We start from the raw sequence: 17654 nt of genomic DNA on the forward strand, positions 1-17654 counted from the left end.
TTTTGAGGTAATCATTGCTCACACTGAGCCTCAGATTCGCAAGCTTTTGTTTGTGTCCCTTGTGAAAACAAAAGTCGAATTAAACAACTTAGGCCAAGTTTAGACAAGAACGATCCTGTTAAAACTGAGAAAGTCTTTCCTTTGCGTTTAAAAAAAACAAACTTGTGTTCATATGTACACAGATCCACAAAAACAACCGAAAATGCTGTAGTATGCATGCCAGGCCTGTAGTTGGCATTTCCAAACGATTACACTCTGGTACCCGGATTCAAAACTTTGCTTTTTCAGACCCCAAAACACCGTTGTCATGTTACCGAAAGGCAAAAAACGTTACGTGTAAACGGCCCCTCAGTGTGCTCGTATGTGCAGCATTTTATGCACTAAATAGACAGAACTGTTCTTGTTTGAAGCTACCATGTTGATCCCACTTTAAGACCTCAAAGCAAACAAACACAACAAAGTCTGAAGAATGACTTCCCAAATCGAAAACTTCGACCTCCTGACATCACATGAATGCAGCATGTGACCCGCAGACTGACTGCCGCCAGTACAGACGTGATGAACAGGTTCGAGCTCCTGTGTAGGTTCACAGTTTCCAGTGAAGTTCACAGGCCGTACACTGACGAGACGCAAATTTAAGAACTTTGATCGCTGCTCCAAATCAGAGAAAATCTTCTCAGTTGTGCCACATTAATGTGATGAAACCAGATTATACTCAAGAAACTTTTGTTTGCCTTTGACTCCTTGGCTCAGGGAGCAAATGTTAATCCTAAATTCATGGTTGATTCTGTGTCTTCAGGTCCTAAAGTTCCTGTCGTCGCGGGGTGAGTTTGATGAGACAGCGCCTGATGATCGCTGAAGAACCGTGTAATCTTAATAGTTTTTTAGCTCGTGCATTTGAGTCACAGAAGACTGGGATTATTGAGGCGATAAAGAAATTTCAAGCCTTGTTTGACACTTATGTTGGTGACAATCCTCCAATAAAACATTTTAATAATTGTGAGTCACAATAATGAAACATTTTGGAGTCGTCATAGACAAGGATGTCACCAAGGTAGATGGAGGAATAGTATTGACCAAGCTGCTTCAGCAACGTTTGTTTGCAAGTTTGACTTATTGAAGAGGTGCTGGAAAGTTTCTATGACACCTTTTGTGTGAATAAACAATAACTTTTTTCTGTCTTTTTAATGCACCTGCAACATTACAACACATAGCAGGTCTTTAAGGACGTGCTGTCTACCTGCGATGTTGCTGTGATAAATGCGACCAGCATGTCCTGCATGTTTGTGCTCTGTTTAGTTAGTTCACTGTGAATTTGGCAAAGTTTAAGGGGATGTTTACATGGCAACGGTTCTTGAAGGAAACGCTGAAGTTTTGGTTTTGGTTTGGCATTGTTGTTCATGTCAACAGCATTTTGGAGGCCTGAAAATGCAAACTTTTGAAACCAGGCTCCAGAGTATAATTTTTTTTTTTAAAAAATCAACTTGTTCTGCACTGCAAAAACTGAAGTTTAAGTAAGATGAAATATCTTAAATCAGGGCAATATATGCTTTTTGGGTGGGGGTGACCACCATTTATGACCATAGAAATCTTGCAGTATTTTTGTGTTTTAAGATACAATTTCCAAACATATAGCCTCGTTCTAAGACAATGGCACTAGCATTTGCTACTTTTTGATTCATACTTAGAAAATAACTTAAATCTTGTAGCTAGACAGATGTGCTTGTTTTTAGTCTGTGGTCTAATAGTTAGTTTAATCTGTGGTTCTTTTAAAGATATTTTTACCTGCTCCAAAAAATCCTAAGAGAAGGTTTCCTGTACTGTTGGCAGGCAATTTTGCTTTTTTAAGTAATATTTTAGCCATTTTATTGCTTTTTTTTCTTGTTTTTAAGAGTTGATTTTGAGTGTGTAAACTGGCAATGCGCAGATCCTGTGAGAACAATGTCACAGCCGTGACAGGTGCACCTGATAAATACCATAGTCAGAGCTGTCAGGAGTTGATGCGCTTTTTGGGGATGTTAGGTTACCACGGTGCTTTTTCAAAAAAACTTCTCAACTGTTTGGGCCCCTGACTGTTTTAGTGCACGGCTGAATTTGTGTGGTCCTTGCATTGTCTGAGTGCTTTTGAAAGTGTGCACTCTCCTGTGTGCTGCTCCAGTTTCTGGCTGCGTCGTGCTTCAATGAGTCATTCAAGCTGTAAGTTTGTGCCAGTCATGTGGGGGCAGGTGCAGTTTTGGTACTGGCGAGAGATGGTGTTGATCAACTGGTCTGTAACTTCTCTGAAAAGTTGAAATCGTACTTGCTGAACTATTCCACCACAGAAAAATAATCTTTGTTATTTGGGGTCATTGGCAGTTGTGAACAAAGCACACTGGTATATTACTTGAGTAAAAGTACAGATACTCCTTGTCAAATATTAGATATTATTGGAAGTTGCTGAGTCAGATTATTACTTGAGTTAACCCTTTGAAACCTGGATTGACATATAGTATTTAAACTATGAGAAAATTGGTGTGATTTCTTTCAAAAACATGGGACAAAAAGGCAATGAGCAACTTGGTGATAAATGTTCCAAAAATTGCAAAAAATAAGTAGATTATGATTTTATTTTTTTTTTAATATTTACTTTCGGTTTACTTTTTTGTTTTGTTCTGTTTTTTTTATATAATTTAAAGGTAATTTTCTTGTACTTCTAACTGATTTCTTGCTAACATTTGGATAATATTCTCTTCCTTTGCTCACTGCCTTCTTCACATCTTTTTGACAAAAATCAAGCCAAACTATTCAAAGGGTTAAACTGTTGGAGTACTTGCTTTTAAAAAGGCTTAAGTGTTTAAAGTCCTTTTTTTAATCTAAATGCTTTGCAGCATGTTGTCACAATACATTTACAGAATCTGTTGACTCTAAAACAACCTACTGAATGCACTGACTTGCTTGTAAAACCTGTTTAATGGAAAAATGATAAGATTTTTGCATTTTAAATGGAGCAAACAACTGTAAAGAACAAATCATTCTTCCTTTTTAAAAATGTAAAAATGGACTTGAGGTATGGCCATAGGTGATCTGTTGGGGAATCTTCATCTCAATCTGCTGCCGTAGCCATTACTAACAACACATATACCAAACCAAATACCAAATACCAAATACATCCACCTGCAGATGACCTCTCGTCTCCACCGATCTGAGTAGCACGTGCACAAGCAATAGACAGAGAGAACAAGCAAAGCACAGTAAGTAAACAAATATTGGCAAAGTGAAGCAGCGGTGTCAATCCCGACCTCAAAGGATTGCAAAACATGATATAACACCAACCAATAAGTTGACACTTTCAGTCGGTAGTTTGCAGGGAATATCTCAGCCCCGAGCTAAAACTCTCACACATTTAACACGGAGGCGGCGCAGCACACAGGAACGCTGGTCTGAAATGTATTTACGTAAAACAAACAAAGCAGCATCCCACAACAACTCACGCAGCAGAGCTCGACCAGTAAACAGCAGAGACACCGCAGCAGTGGGAGAGGGAGGTCAGCGCTTTCCTGAGGTATTTATCTCCCGTCTTTATGTGCCAATTAACTGAATTATGCACGTGAGACACTGAAGAGGCTCTGCAGTCAGCTTGCATATTTAACTCACTGATTATATAATATAACTTTGACAAAATAAATGCAGACATGCTGTTCAGTGTGATTGATTTCTGACCTGCAAATAGGTTTTTATGCTTTACAGAAAGTAAGGATACCTAGATTTAAAAAAAAAGGTTAAACAGAATAATAAAATAGTATGTTCTTAATAAACAAGAAATAAGCCTAAACTGTCCTCACAAGGAAAATGACAGCATTTGTCATTTATGAAAATGCTTTAAACAACTTATGTAATCTATCTACATATATATATACATACATATATATATATATATATATATACTGTATATTTATAGTATATATATATACACATACATACATACATATACACACACACACACATACATACATACTGTATATTTATAGTATATACAGTATATATATACATTTCAGCCTGAAGCAAACTAAGACATCAGTGGTCATGTCATGTCTGAGTATGAAGCACTAAAGTACCCCTCCAGCGTCAGTTTTGGACACTCAGGGACAGTATGTGAATTCATGCTCCTACCATGCGTCATCTCTTTGAAAATTAACTTCAGTTTTCACAGGAAATGGACAGTTTCTGCTTGTTAAATGCGTACAGCCTTTTTCAAAGTAGAGCATAAGAAAAAAACGTTCTTTTGGGATTTTCTTCCTTAAGTTTGGACTACAAAAGGACACGGTTACGTTTAGAAAAAGACATGGTTTGGCTTAAAACAACCACGTTCTTGTCACTGCAGAGTATGCTAGACTTATTACCACACAATGTTGTTATTTAAAGAACTTGACTGACTTTTGGTTTCACACCAAACACAAACAGCGATCTCCAGAGGGAGAGTCCAGAGTTTGCTCTGTGCGTCTGATCTTTGCGCACTTTCTCACTTGACCACTGACAAAGTGTCGGTATTTGACGAGTTGGGAGTGAGGCTGACCAAACATTTTGACCTACTGACACAAAAGAGTAAACCAGGGGAACGAAAATCACATCATGACTGTTTTGCCGGTGTTTGTGCAGTGTATGTGTCAGCAAAATGGTCCACAATGAGTTTGAAGACGGAAAATTTTGAGGATTTGTTCACAAATTGATGTTTGGAGCTCAGCCAATGGACAATCATTTCTTTTAACTCTCATTCTACAACATTTTCACTCATTTTTAAGATATAAAACAATGATTTTGCCAGTGAAAGAAATTATTTCTCAAATAACAAATGACTGAGGTCCAAAGCTTTCTCTAAGGGTGCTGGAGCAGATCTACAACACTAGGTGAGTTTCCAACACAGCTTTACGCAAAACTTAAGAGATATTTTAGAAATGTCGATAAAACACAATTGCAAGATGACTGCATTTCCATTATTAAGTGTTATGCAACTTCTCAGGCGATAATATTCCAAGAAGCATGTCGATGGATGTTCAAAACATTAGCAGGTTTATTTCTATTGCAGCCGCCGCACTAGCCGCCATTATTCCAATCCAAGGTGACGTAGGCGTGTTATGTGAGCGATAATGGAAAGGCGAGCTCCTTATACGTGGGAGCGATCACGTTTGAGGGATTTCTGGGAGCTGATAGTCCAGGATTTAACAGAGGATTTGTGGATTCAAAACTTCTGGATGATCTGCTCAACTTTTTAGAGTTATGTGATGCAATAACAGCTCTTGTAGCTCCTGCTGCATCATGAGGGAGCCAGTTCCTACTGACAAGCACATAACCATAGCATCATGTGAAGCGAGAAATGTGTTTCCATTGCAGTTTTGCAAAAATACAGTTGTTTTTTCAAATCGCCTGAAATACCAACTCATGCTAGCGTAATCATTTTTTTTCAAAAGTGACAAGTCCATTAGGCATATTTCATATTTGCAACTTAAATTTGCACAATTTTAGGGTTAAAAGAACCCTCCTACTGACAGACGTGCACTTTTGATAACTTTATACCCAGTACTATACAAAACGCTGTGTCATAGATCTGTTAGGGAAGACGTTACGGACCCAGAGACTGAAGCCCAGATTGTTCTGCAACATGTACACAGGATGTTCGTCAACAGCAACACAACAATCAGGTCACTGTGAAAATGCTCGTTCTATTATACATATTGCAAGAGTCAGAATGTAACATGAGATGCGTGTGTTCATCGATTACATAATGCTGTTGGCAAGCAATCCCTGCTAAATAGGAGCTTTTGTGCTTCCTGCTTGTTATTAATAGATTTGTGTCCCCTTTTATTTTGCACCTTGTGAAGGACTCTAAAAAGACTGTCCTCGGTGTTTGTTCTCTTCACAGTGTGTTGTCTCAGCGTTACGTACGACAGGAACAATCTGTGCACACACAGCTGGTGAGCAAAAAGTTCTGTTGTCTCATCTGTTCCTGCTCGAAAAAGTAGATCATCTACTTCAGTCTTAAAGGCTTACAAATTTATTTCACATGATAACAGTGTATTTTTGTCTGAGAATTAAACTTATTTAAGCCATAGAACAAAAAAAAGTATGTAATTATTTTAAATAGCTCCATAAATTAAATTCAATAAGATAAATTTAAGATTAAGCAATGTAATTTTACCATCTAAATCAAGTAAAATACAACAAAAAACTGCATTAAAAAGCACATCTCTTACCTGAATAGGTCAAACTGAAATATAAATCCGATCAGTGGACGTCACGACGAATCTTTGAATTCATTCGTAGCCTTTAAATTGTAGTCTGGAGTTTCTGCACTGTGTATGTAGCATCAACACAAGAGACAAGAGAGAGGGATTAGGGCAGAAGAGGATAGTGCCAGCCTCTCTCTCTCTCTCTCTCTCTCTCTCTGCAGCACTCCTCCCTGCTGCCACCCACCCATCACATGCACAATGGTACGGTCCACTCTGCTGCAGTACGTGCAAGAACATGCCATTTGGCGGACTGGTGGGGGGAGAAGGGGTCCGAGTGGGGATGGGGGGTGGGCGTGGAATGAAAGAGACATATGGGTTGCCCCTGGGAGGGGGATGGATGGATGGATGGATGGATGGATGGATGGGGCAGAGAGGGAGGGACAGACAGAAGAGGAGGTGGAGTGACAGATGTGTTGACTTGGAGAGTGGAGATGCTTGATGAGATGCTTTCTCCACAATCACAGAAAAAGTCCTGCAGATTTTACACAGATATAATGCTGACCCGAGCTCTGCAGTTTTTTCTTTATCTTCTCCCACGTTCTTTATTTCTCTATTCAGCTGCAATAGAGGAACGTTATGCATTTTATAGCACCATCATTAATTGATAAGGGAGGGAGGAAAGGAAAGACAGACGGGCTGACCCACATCCGGCGGCTGGTTTCTCCTTATTCTCCTCAACAGCATTTTGAGCAGATTTACATATTATAAACTACTCGACCCCCAAACCACCAGGGGGCCCCAGCAGTGGGCATTTGTTTTTAAAGGGAAAGCTCAACTCTAGTCTAGTCATGCCATTAACCCTTTAAAACCTGAGGCAAACTGGCCATTTCAGAAATTCAGGAAGAAGGCAATGAGCAATTTAACAAGAAATGACAAAGAAATTTGCAAGAAATTATTAAGATGTGCAAAAAAACTTGGGGGAGCCCAGTAACTCAGTTTGCAGGCACCCCACGTGCAAAGGCTGTGCCAGCCAGGCACAGGCCCCGGGCCCCGGGCTCCTAAATATCAGAGCCCTCTGACCTTCACTTGCAAAATGTCAGTCAAATTAACTCCCATACCAACAAACCAAGAGACGCAGAGGACCTGCAAAGAGACACAGAATAACTACAAAAAGAGGCAAAACTCCTACAAGGGAAAAACAAAATGACCACAAAGCAAGACACAACTACCAAACCAATTTTTTTTAATTAACCTAATAAGTCACAAATTCCCTCAAAGGGACTCAAAAGACTACAAAAAACACCCAAAACAACCACAAGGAGACACAAAATGACTACAAAAAGTCACTATACCACAAAAAGATGCATAACAACTACAAAGAGACGCAAAACCACTACAGAGTCCATGTGTCTGCTCCTATGTAGGACAGGTGGTGGGGCCCTTTTCATATCGGTCCCAAAAAAGTCCCATTGTCGCATAACACTCCCATGGTAACGCGTCACAATGTAATGCAACTAATAATATTAACAAAGTTTTGTAAATGTTTCTTGTTTATTAACTTTATATTATTCCATGATTTATCCCCATTTAATTTATGGTAAAATTGTTTAGGCAAAGACATACCCTCCTTCAGTCTTCATAACCTTTATTTGCAGCAAAAACTATTTGTAAGTTTTGGCAACTTTATCATCCTCTAATGAAGCTTCTGTTCCACTTTTCAGGAAACTGAACACTCTCTGAGTACACACATAAATTCATCAGATATGTGTGTTCGTATATAAATACATGTTTTACCATCTGCTTTACCATAATCCTTTAGCAGTTTCTAAAAATATGAACAGGACATGTTCATATTACACAGAATTCATTCACATTGTAAAGGACGCGTCGATCAGCTGATCAGTTGTGTCTAAGGGGGGGTCTTGCCACTCTGGTGTTTCATTTGTGTTTGCCGTAGTGTGACTGAATTACACGCCTAATCAGCTGTTGTGCTGACCTCAGCACATACTCCTGACGGCGTACGGATAAAAATTTACGCGTGGAGCTCGTGCTTCTGAACCGCGGTTCTGTATTACAGACGCAGGCACCAAAAGGTACGAAAAACTTGAACACTTCGCGATGCTTTGACATCCAGTGTGAACCTGCCGTTAATTTCAGCTTTATTGTAATTGTCATGCAAAGTCAATATCGTGTGTGTGTGTGTGTGTGTGTGTGTGTGTGTGTGTGTGTGTGTGTGTGTGTGTGTGTGCGTGTGGCGCCTTAATGGTACAGATTTGCAGGATTTCTGAAAGTCACCACCACACCATTCAGTGTGGATCTGTATTCTGCTTAAATGTGAAGTCTTTCTGTGCTTGTGTGCGTGCACGTGTGTGTGTGTGTGTGTGTGTACAAAGCACTAAAGGGAAGACCATATGGAGCACCTATTGTGTGTGCTCATTAGCAGTTCAAGCTGGGAGGGAAACAGCCGAGTCATGCACACACACACACAGACGTATGTATGTTTCCGGATGTTTCTGGTGTGTACTTTGCCCTCAGGTACAGAGAGAGGAAAATAACTCCTGGAATTTAATTGTACGATGTTTATTATCACGCACATCATTTGTCAGTGTTAGATTAAAACAGTATTAGATTAAATGTTGGAATGTTTTTTTTTTATTTCTTTCAAGGTGCAATTCATAATATTTTTCAGGGACTTGCTTCACTTTCTTACCTGGACTTTCACGTCTACGTGTTATCTGCCAGGTGCTGTTTGGCTAAAAGCACATGGGTTAAGTTTGTGCAACAATAGTGCAAATGCATCAACAAAAGCAGGTGGATAGGTTTAGAAAAAAAGATTTATAAATTTTTTAAATTTTTATAGACTTGTATTCTGTAATGTCGTCTATTTTAATTCATCTAGTTTGTCTTTTAACTTATTTTTTTATTTATTCCTTTATTCTGACTTGATCGTGTTTAATTCTATTATTAGTACAATTATTTCCGCTTTTAACCATGATATTCTGTGAATTGTATTTACTCTTAACGGCTGTTATTTATAAATTCATTTACTTGTTATTATTTCTCTCCTTTGTCTAGCGTTCATTCAGCATTATTGTTTGGCTCTTAATATTTATGTTGCCTCTGCAAGAAACCCTCTTGCTTCTGCTTTCACTTGTTTTTCAAAACTCTGTTTTTAAAGGTGATATATTAGAATTAATAATAATAATAATAATAATAGTTATTCTTATTCTTATTATTCTTATTATTTTTATTATTTTTATTCTTCTTCTTCTTCTTATTATTATTATTATTACTATTATTATCTCCTTCTGTTTCAGGCATGTTTACTAAACAAGCTATATCTCAAATGTGTTGGAAAAACTGTCAGCGATTATGTCAGCAAAGTTATTATGTAGTGAAAAAAAATAATGTAATGTATATTTTCTAAAATGAACCAATGGTCCAGAACAGAAAAAAACTATCACTATATCTGCTGACGGACCCCCCCTCAGACATATACGCGTGGTTTGAACCTGCTGGCCTTAATCCCTTCATTCCCATCGCAGTGACACGAGTCGGTAGGTGGGTTTGGTTTGATCTGTGGTCAGTAGATCAGGAGAAAAAGCAATACATGTACACACACACACACACACACACACGAGGGGATGGGGGAGGCTCCTTAATCCCAGTGGCATACTGTGACAGTGCAGTATAAAGCTGATGGCAGAGGATTACATCGGACATAATCGTTCAGCCAGTCGACCAGCGGGAAACACTTCACAGTTAAAAATCTGACTTCAGCAGTACGAAGAGTCTGAAGTGATCTACGCAACATTCATATCGCAGGCCAACAAGGACAGCGGCACGTTATCGATTTAGGTTTTAAATCTAAGTTTTTATGCTGGAGCCAAGCGGCAACAGGAAATAGTGTCAAGGATGTGCTGCCAAGCAGATTTTGGGGTTTGCTGTTTGGCCCAGAGGGGCTGCAAACTACAGTGACCAACACAAAAACGCCAAAAACTGTGGAGCCGTTACTTTCTTACTGTAGAAACACGGCGGTGCAACATGTACTCTGTAGACGAGGGCCGCTCCCTACGTAGATATAAACGGCTCATTCTAACAATAAAAAGACAACAATTCCTATTTTCAGGTGATTATACACAAAAAAACCCTAAATTCTATTTCTGCCAATATATCCCTCTAAATCCACACACCCTTGTTCTTTTCTGACTTACATCAAAACTCTGCATTTGCCGCGAGTACACTGATCCAAATCTTATGGTCGTCTCATCAGATCTGAAAAGCCAAAGAAGAAAAACTCTTTTTTCTTAACAAGGCACTGGATGGATGACTCTGCAGATGACTACTTGACATGGATCCAGAGGGCTGGCATTTCAGAGATTGATCTGCCAGGTCTGGCACAACACTGCAAATGAGATTGGATTAGGTTGGACTGGACTGCCAAAATGTAGAGGCGGACTATTCGAGAGTCTGACTAAGGCAAAACACTAAATAATGAAAAGTGTTTTGATGAATATATGACCCCATTCTGCTGGCAGAGTTTCTCTCAGCCTTCCTTTAAAACACACACGTAGATTAGGCTTCAGAAGAAACGCTGATCCAGCGAGCTTCCTCATTTCTTAAACCGATCTCGCTCTCATTTGGTCTTCAGCGGAGTCTTGTTGATGATTTGAGGAAACTGTCTTGGCCGACTTTACTCACTGACTGTTATTCTTTTAAAAACGAAGAGTGCAATGTCTGTCAGCTGTCCAACAACAGCGGATCTGAGATATGGAAGAGCTGCTACGAAAGAGACACTCAGCTCGCTTTGCTTTGGGGACACTTTTGCAAAATGAAAGGAGGCCAGGGGCCAGCTGCAGCAGCCCCACACTCGTTCCGAGGATATTAGGGCGTTTCTGGGATTTTAGGACATTTCCTGGATTTTAGGAAGTTTCTTGGAAATTAGGACGTGTCTAGGGTTTAAGGATGTTTCTAAGATTTTAGGATGCTTCTAAGATTTTAGGATATTTCTTGGATTTTAGGAAATTTCAAGGATTTTAGGACATTTCTAGGATTTAAGGACATCTCTAGGATTTTAAGAAGTTTCTTGGTAATTAGCACTTAGGAAATTTCAGGGAGTTTAGGAAATTTCAAAGATTTGAAGATGTGTCTAGGATTTGAGGACGTTTCTAGGATTTTAGGATGTTTCTCAGATTTTGGGACATTTATAAGACTTTAGGACTTTTCTAGGATCTATGACATTTCTTGGATTTTTTGGACATTAGGAGCATAGTCAGGTCCTTTGTCAGGGGATGTGGGGGATTCTCTTCTGGCATTTTTTTAATAAACTTCTTAAAATTTGCAAAGTGCAGTTTTGTTACAGCAGCTACTTTAACTTACAAAAACAAAGTAGTGCTCCTCAAATACTATAAATATCCTGACATGTAGTCTGACAAACTGAAGGTGTTCTATCAATAATGATATTTTGATGCTGTTTTTTGGACTCTGGTGCCTCATGTATACTAAAAATACAAAAACAATTCAGTGTGAATCACTTTTTTTTATTTTAAATTAGAAAATGGTCAAGGGGCCACCCGACACCCTATCAGCGGCCAGATTTTGCCTGCGGGCCATAAGTTGAGTATCATTGTGCTACAATCACACATAACAAACGTGTGTGCTCTGAATATCTCTGACTTAACATCTGTGAGTCCCGCCCACCGTCCTCCCAGTGAAACCACTGGTTAATGAGGCTGTCAGTCAGCAGGGCGTGAGGAGACGAGTCAGCCCTCCTCACCGCCTCACTGCTCCTCTGTGGATACGGAAATAGACCAGATTTGTGCTTTGTCAAATAGAGATCCTCCTGTCATGAAGTGTGTGTGTGTGTGTGTGTGTGTGTGTGTGTGTGTGTGTGTGGTTTTAAAGCTCCCTGCCAGCCACATCAAACCTCTCTCACCTGCACCATCAGTCACACTAACACATGCCAAACCTCCATCAGCGACATTTGTGCGTTAAGTCACCCGCTGCCCGACACGACTCCACGCTAAAAACCACAAACCAGACAGAATTCCCAGATTAACAGTCCTATTTTTCTCCCCCCATCATCGCTTCCCTCCCTCCTTCGGTCCTGTCTATAACACTTCCTGCCTGACTTTCCTCTCTGCATTATAAATCAGGCTGAACACAAATAGCTCTTTCTCTCCCTCTCAGCCCTCTAACTCTTCCTCTCTGCTGCAGTATGTCGTCTTGCCAGCTTGTTTAACTTATAATGTATGAATTCACTGGGGGAGCTCTATGACTCAGTGAAAAGTAGTATTGCGCTCTGCATTCATTGTTCAAATGGGTTTTGAGAATTCCTCAAGATAATCTATGACTTTTCAGAGGGCTGACAAAAGCCTCTTGACTCTGGGCATCAAGATGTGTCCGGGACTGCAAACACATACACACACGTACTCTAAAAACAAAAAAATGAAATGAAATAGTAATGCAACACATTGCATCAGTCTTTTTTGAGTTATGACAACTTCGAATGAAATCTCGTGCAATGATCACGCTGTACTGAGTTAGGCAATTTAGCTTTTCTTCTACAATCAGAGCTATTTTTAGTAGCGTTAACTTAATAATTTATAACATAAGCATCATTTTTACGTTGATTTTTGATGTTTTTTATGAAATGTTACTCGGGTTGAAAATGTCCTTTGTCACATTTGTTGCTGTCCTGGCCGACGGGACCCGAACAAACTGTCTACATTTTTCCAGGCATGTTAAGTGGTCTGTGGAGAGGACTTGAAATCCTGAACTCAAGGGGGAGAAAACTTAAATTTTCAATTTTATTAAGTTACGACAATTTAAATTTTCTTTTATGTCAATTAAGGTAGAAATTTGTATTAAAATTGCACACAATGTTAAGTTGACAGAATTATCAACTTTATTACGTCAACACAACAATCGAAATTAGCTGTTTTGAACTCGGCTTTCTAATTTTTGGGAGCATCTATTTTCACTCAGATTTTTGTAGATACTTAATGAGAAATTCGACTTTGATTTAATAATATCAAATAATAATTCTAATTATTTTATTTTTTCCGGAGGTTTTAAGATGGTTTGTGTAATAAAACACAAACTGGGATTCTTCAGCTTTACAAAAAAATGTATGTTGGCCAATCAGGATCATCCACCTCTGACAGGCTTCTCACTGGTTATGGACTGTCTGATTTATTTATTTATTTTTTACATTGTTATTCATCTGTATACAGCAAATTACCAAAACAAAATCCCATTGCAATTTCACTTTTTTCCACAATGTTTTTGTCATTGTTTTAGCTGCAGTTATAATTTCACTTCCACAGGCTTTAGTTGAAAAAGTCATATGCTGCTCCCATCGATCCCCACCATCGGTCCACAGCCTTTAGGGCTTTTAAGAAAATCTTTTTACTGTTAAAAAAGACGAGTGAATGAAAAGACTATGAGACTGTTATCAGTAATGGGACGGTCTAAACAGTCCGCCGTGCAGTGGACGGTTGCACTTGACAAACCTATTCTAGTGTTTTCATGAAGCCTCCATCTGGTAACTACTAATTATCTGCTGTTGGCAAGACAAACACACACACACACACACACACACACAAACACAAACACAAACACAAACACCATTGTCATGGCAAAATTTTAAGTTCATGATTGGCATCTTTGGCACACACATTCAGACAAAAAGAGTGAGTTAGATGATGCAACAATGGTCCAATTAAGTTTAGGGTCTCAAAAATAAGCTATTTTACGTGTGAATATTATGGAGTGCGTGTGTGTGTGTGTGTGTGTGTGTGTGTGTTAATTCTTTGAAACCTGGGCAATGCAATTTGCCATGAAAGCAACTTAAGAGGTCACACTTAGTGACAATCAGTAAAAGAAAAAATGCATGTTTACTGAAAACTTAGTTAAAAAAAAAAGTAAACTTGAAATTAAACACACAAAAAAGAAATGCTTTAAAATTTGATTATATAATACTTTATAATATTAGATTTTTTTAAAGTTATTATTGTAATTATAAACATAGCTCTCAGGACATGTTCCTAAATAGCTTTTTTAAAAATAATTTTCCAAATCTGCTAATTTCTTGCTATTGGTATGGCACTTCTTGCTGCTTCATGCATTTTTCTCCATGTTTTTTAAAAAAAGAAATCAAATCAAGCTGGTTGAAACTCAGTGAAACATTCCTCTAAGATTAGTACATGTAATGCATCAATCCATAATCGGTCCTCGCCATTGACAACTTTTTCCGCCCAAAAAAAAGAACTTTCCATAAACCAAGAAAGCTTTACTTTAAAACATTTGACATCGCATATTTTCCATAGATCAATAAGGCGTATCAGGAGACTCGTAAACATGCAGCATAATCAAAGGTTTTAAAGCTGCCCGTGGGCTCATGGGTGAACCTGTTTAGTATGCCGCCCCAGTACACAACGAGACAGATTATGTAACAGCTGGGGAGATGTGTGAACACGGCTCAGCTGGAAAACACTCACTTATATACATATATATACATGTGGGCTAAGTGAGCATGAAAACACATACAGGAAATACATATCTGAATGATTATAACAATTATAATAATGGTTAAGGTAAATTATAGGCAGAAATCAAAGAGATGGAGACGTTATTTACTTGCCTTATCTTGATGTGGATCAGAGGAAGGCGGGCGGGATTTCCCTCTGCTCTCTCTCTTTCCTTTCCGAATGCTGGAGATCCCAAATGATGCAGAGAGAGAGGGGAGGGGGTGAGGGGGGGTTAGGTTTCTTGATGCAGTCTAGACAAGGTCTGAATACTTATCAGCTCTGTGTCTGTATCTGTGCATCCAGGCCTTCTGTTGCTCACAATTCTCAATTTTTTTAATTAGTCACTAAAATAAGCCAAATTAATGATATTTATTTACTATTTATGTAATTTCCAGATTTATTCATATTATTGATTTATTGCTCTCACTGTATGAGCATTCAGTACAAAGTCAGTTCAGTGGATCCACATCGTTTAAATCATTAATGCTCAACTTACAGATCAAGGGCCAAATCTGGCCCCAGATAGATTTCCAAGTGGCCGCCCAACTATTTTCTAATTTACAATAAAAATAAAGTGATTCACGCTGGGAATTGTTTTTCTACTTTGAGTATACAGAAGGTGCTAGAGTGCATAAACAGCAACAAAATAGAGCTTGTTTATCAAAAAAGGTGCCAGTGGAGGATCCCCCGCACCCACAACAGGGCTCCTAGCTAAGCCCCTAATGTTCTAAGATCCTAGAAACATCCCAAAATCCTAGAAATGTCCCAAAATCTTATAAATGTTCCAAAATCCGAGAATTGTCCTTAAATCCTAAAAATGTTTGAAAATCCGAGAAATGTGCTAAAATCTGAGAAATGTCCAAAAATCCTAAAAATGACCAAGTTCCCAAGTAAAATGATTAATAGCACAGAAGTTTGACAGAAGGTGAAGTCAGAGTCCTGCAGTCAGGAGAGGCACAATATGCTTAACTTAACCTGAAATTTGTTTAAGATGGAGCTTTTAATTTTTATATGATTCTGGAAAGTTCAATAAATAATAATCAATCATATGTTTATTACACTCCAACACACCATGGCCAAATGAACTGAGGGGCTGACCCTGGCCTCTGGTCATTTTGCAGGTAAAAGGTGAAAGGGTGCAGGGAAGGTGGTGCGGCTGAACGAGCAGGAGCAGATTGGGACTGAAATTCAGCTCGGGAGTTATTTTAACTGTAGTGTTTGTTGCATGGAGAGAATCTGATGCTGAAGAGCTTCAGGCACTTTAAATCTGCCTCCTCAGTTTGCATCACGGCCCTTACAGTTACACAATATTACATTCATCATACTCCTGAATTTGAATCTGATTTCATTACTCATGTTTAAAAAATGACTAATAAATTTACCCTGTACCTTGAGTATTTCAGCAAAAGGGTCCCAGTGTTTACAGTCTGCTGTGAGTGTGCAGTAATTGGCCTGTGCTGACATTAGATTCCCATTCTGAATTATTATCTAGTCCCAGTCCCGCTGGCCTAAAAAGGCTCAATACAGCACTGAAAAATACACAGGTGCAATTATGCATGCAGCTGCACATATTATGCAGTTGCACCCGTTGCATCAACATCCACAAGACTTTCACCACATGCACTCACACACCCGCACACAGATCTCGAGAGCTGGAGTCTCATCCATTATTGCTCAGCAGTGCAGCTGCAGTCTTTCATATTTCATGCTGATGGGACGCAGCCGCACTGAGACTCAAACAATAAAACACACAGGGACACGTGACATGGTCGGCACAGGCCTAACGCTGCTGTGATGCAGAGGAGGACACAAAGTTTTACTTTTGGTCCCATTCTCACGGGTGAAATGGCTCTCCATGCACACAGACATAATTCTGTTTGTCATGGCTGTTGACAGCAGACTATTTTCTGATTTACAGAGTGATAAAAAGAAAAAAAATCCAATCCAAACTTTTGATTCTAATATGTCAACAAACTGAAACAAATATTTTAACCTGACTTTATCTGATGTTCAGATTCATGTCCTGGAATTAATAGCAAATCATGCATATTTTATTAGATCAATTCCACATTTGCATATTTAAACATACAATTTTTAGAAAACATGTATTGCAAAAAGATCATTCTCTTAATGTTAATAATCATCTGGGAAAGTTTCAAGGTGATAACTGTTAGAAGTTTCACAGTATCAACCTGCAGTGTTTCCCCTCGAGAAAACAAGGGTAGGATGATACTAGTGTACTCAAACTACATTTTGTAGGAAATATCTGCTGCTAGGTGATCGTTTGTTTGCTTGTTTACCAACTATTTATGAAAACAGTTCTGCCTGAAAAGTTCCTTGTATATCTACAAACTGTATGACAGCCCTGCTATTGTGCAAAATGCAAAGATATTGCTTAATTAATTAGTATTGTGTGGGGGGCCATATACAGAATATTTGGAAAATCGACCTGAGGGCCATTTCAAATTGGTGCAAGGGCCACAACTGGTCCCCGGGCCAGGCTTTGGACATGTTTGGTCTACTCATTCTGCACTGTGGACGAGCATGAAGCTTCATAGAAACACTCAGGATGAAACACTGACCTCTGCTGGTGAGACTGAGCATGTGCATCACGGTGCTCCTTCATCCTGGAGGATCCTGCTGGAAAAAAACCCGCCGAGGTTTAACATACGCAGATTCAATATCGCCCTGACAGTATAATTATCTGTTTTATAAACCTAGGTCCATGTTTATCTCTAAACTAAGATTATTTGTCGGTTTTTATGAGTTAACCCCCTGAAACCTGGGCATATTGTATTGATTTCTTTTAAAAACATGGGGAGAAGGCAATCAGCAAGTTAAGAAGAGATGACCCTAAAATTAGCAAATTAAAAAGTACAAGAAAATTACCTGACAATTAACAAAAAACAAAACACACAAA

At 38.9% G+C, this 17654-nt stretch overlaps 1 protein-coding gene across 1 annotated transcript in view; it reads right to left on the reverse strand.

Annotated features, from left to right (window-relative positions):
• The window catches only part of LOC121950786 (synaptic vesicle glycoprotein 2B-like), a 52608-nt gene that overhangs the window by 34079 nt on the left and 875 nt on the right, over positions 1–17654 (reverse strand). The window contains exons 2-4 of the mRNA XM_088079690.1: positions 17317–17374; positions 14848–14917; positions 6228–6326 (exon numbers count right to left, since the gene is read on the reverse strand). The gene's annotated coding sequence lies outside the window, so the exon portion shown is untranslated. The remainder of the gene's footprint in view (positions 1–6227; positions 6327–14847; positions 14918–17316; positions 17375–17654) is intronic.

Source organism: Plectropomus leopardus, chromosome 7 (genome assembly GCF_026936395.1).
Source record: "Plectropomus leopardus strain MGB_pleo_1.0 chromosome 7, ASM2693639v1, whole genome shotgun sequence".
NCBI classification, from domain to species: domain Eukaryota; kingdom Metazoa; phylum Chordata; class Actinopteri; order Perciformes; family Serranidae; genus Plectropomus; species Plectropomus leopardus.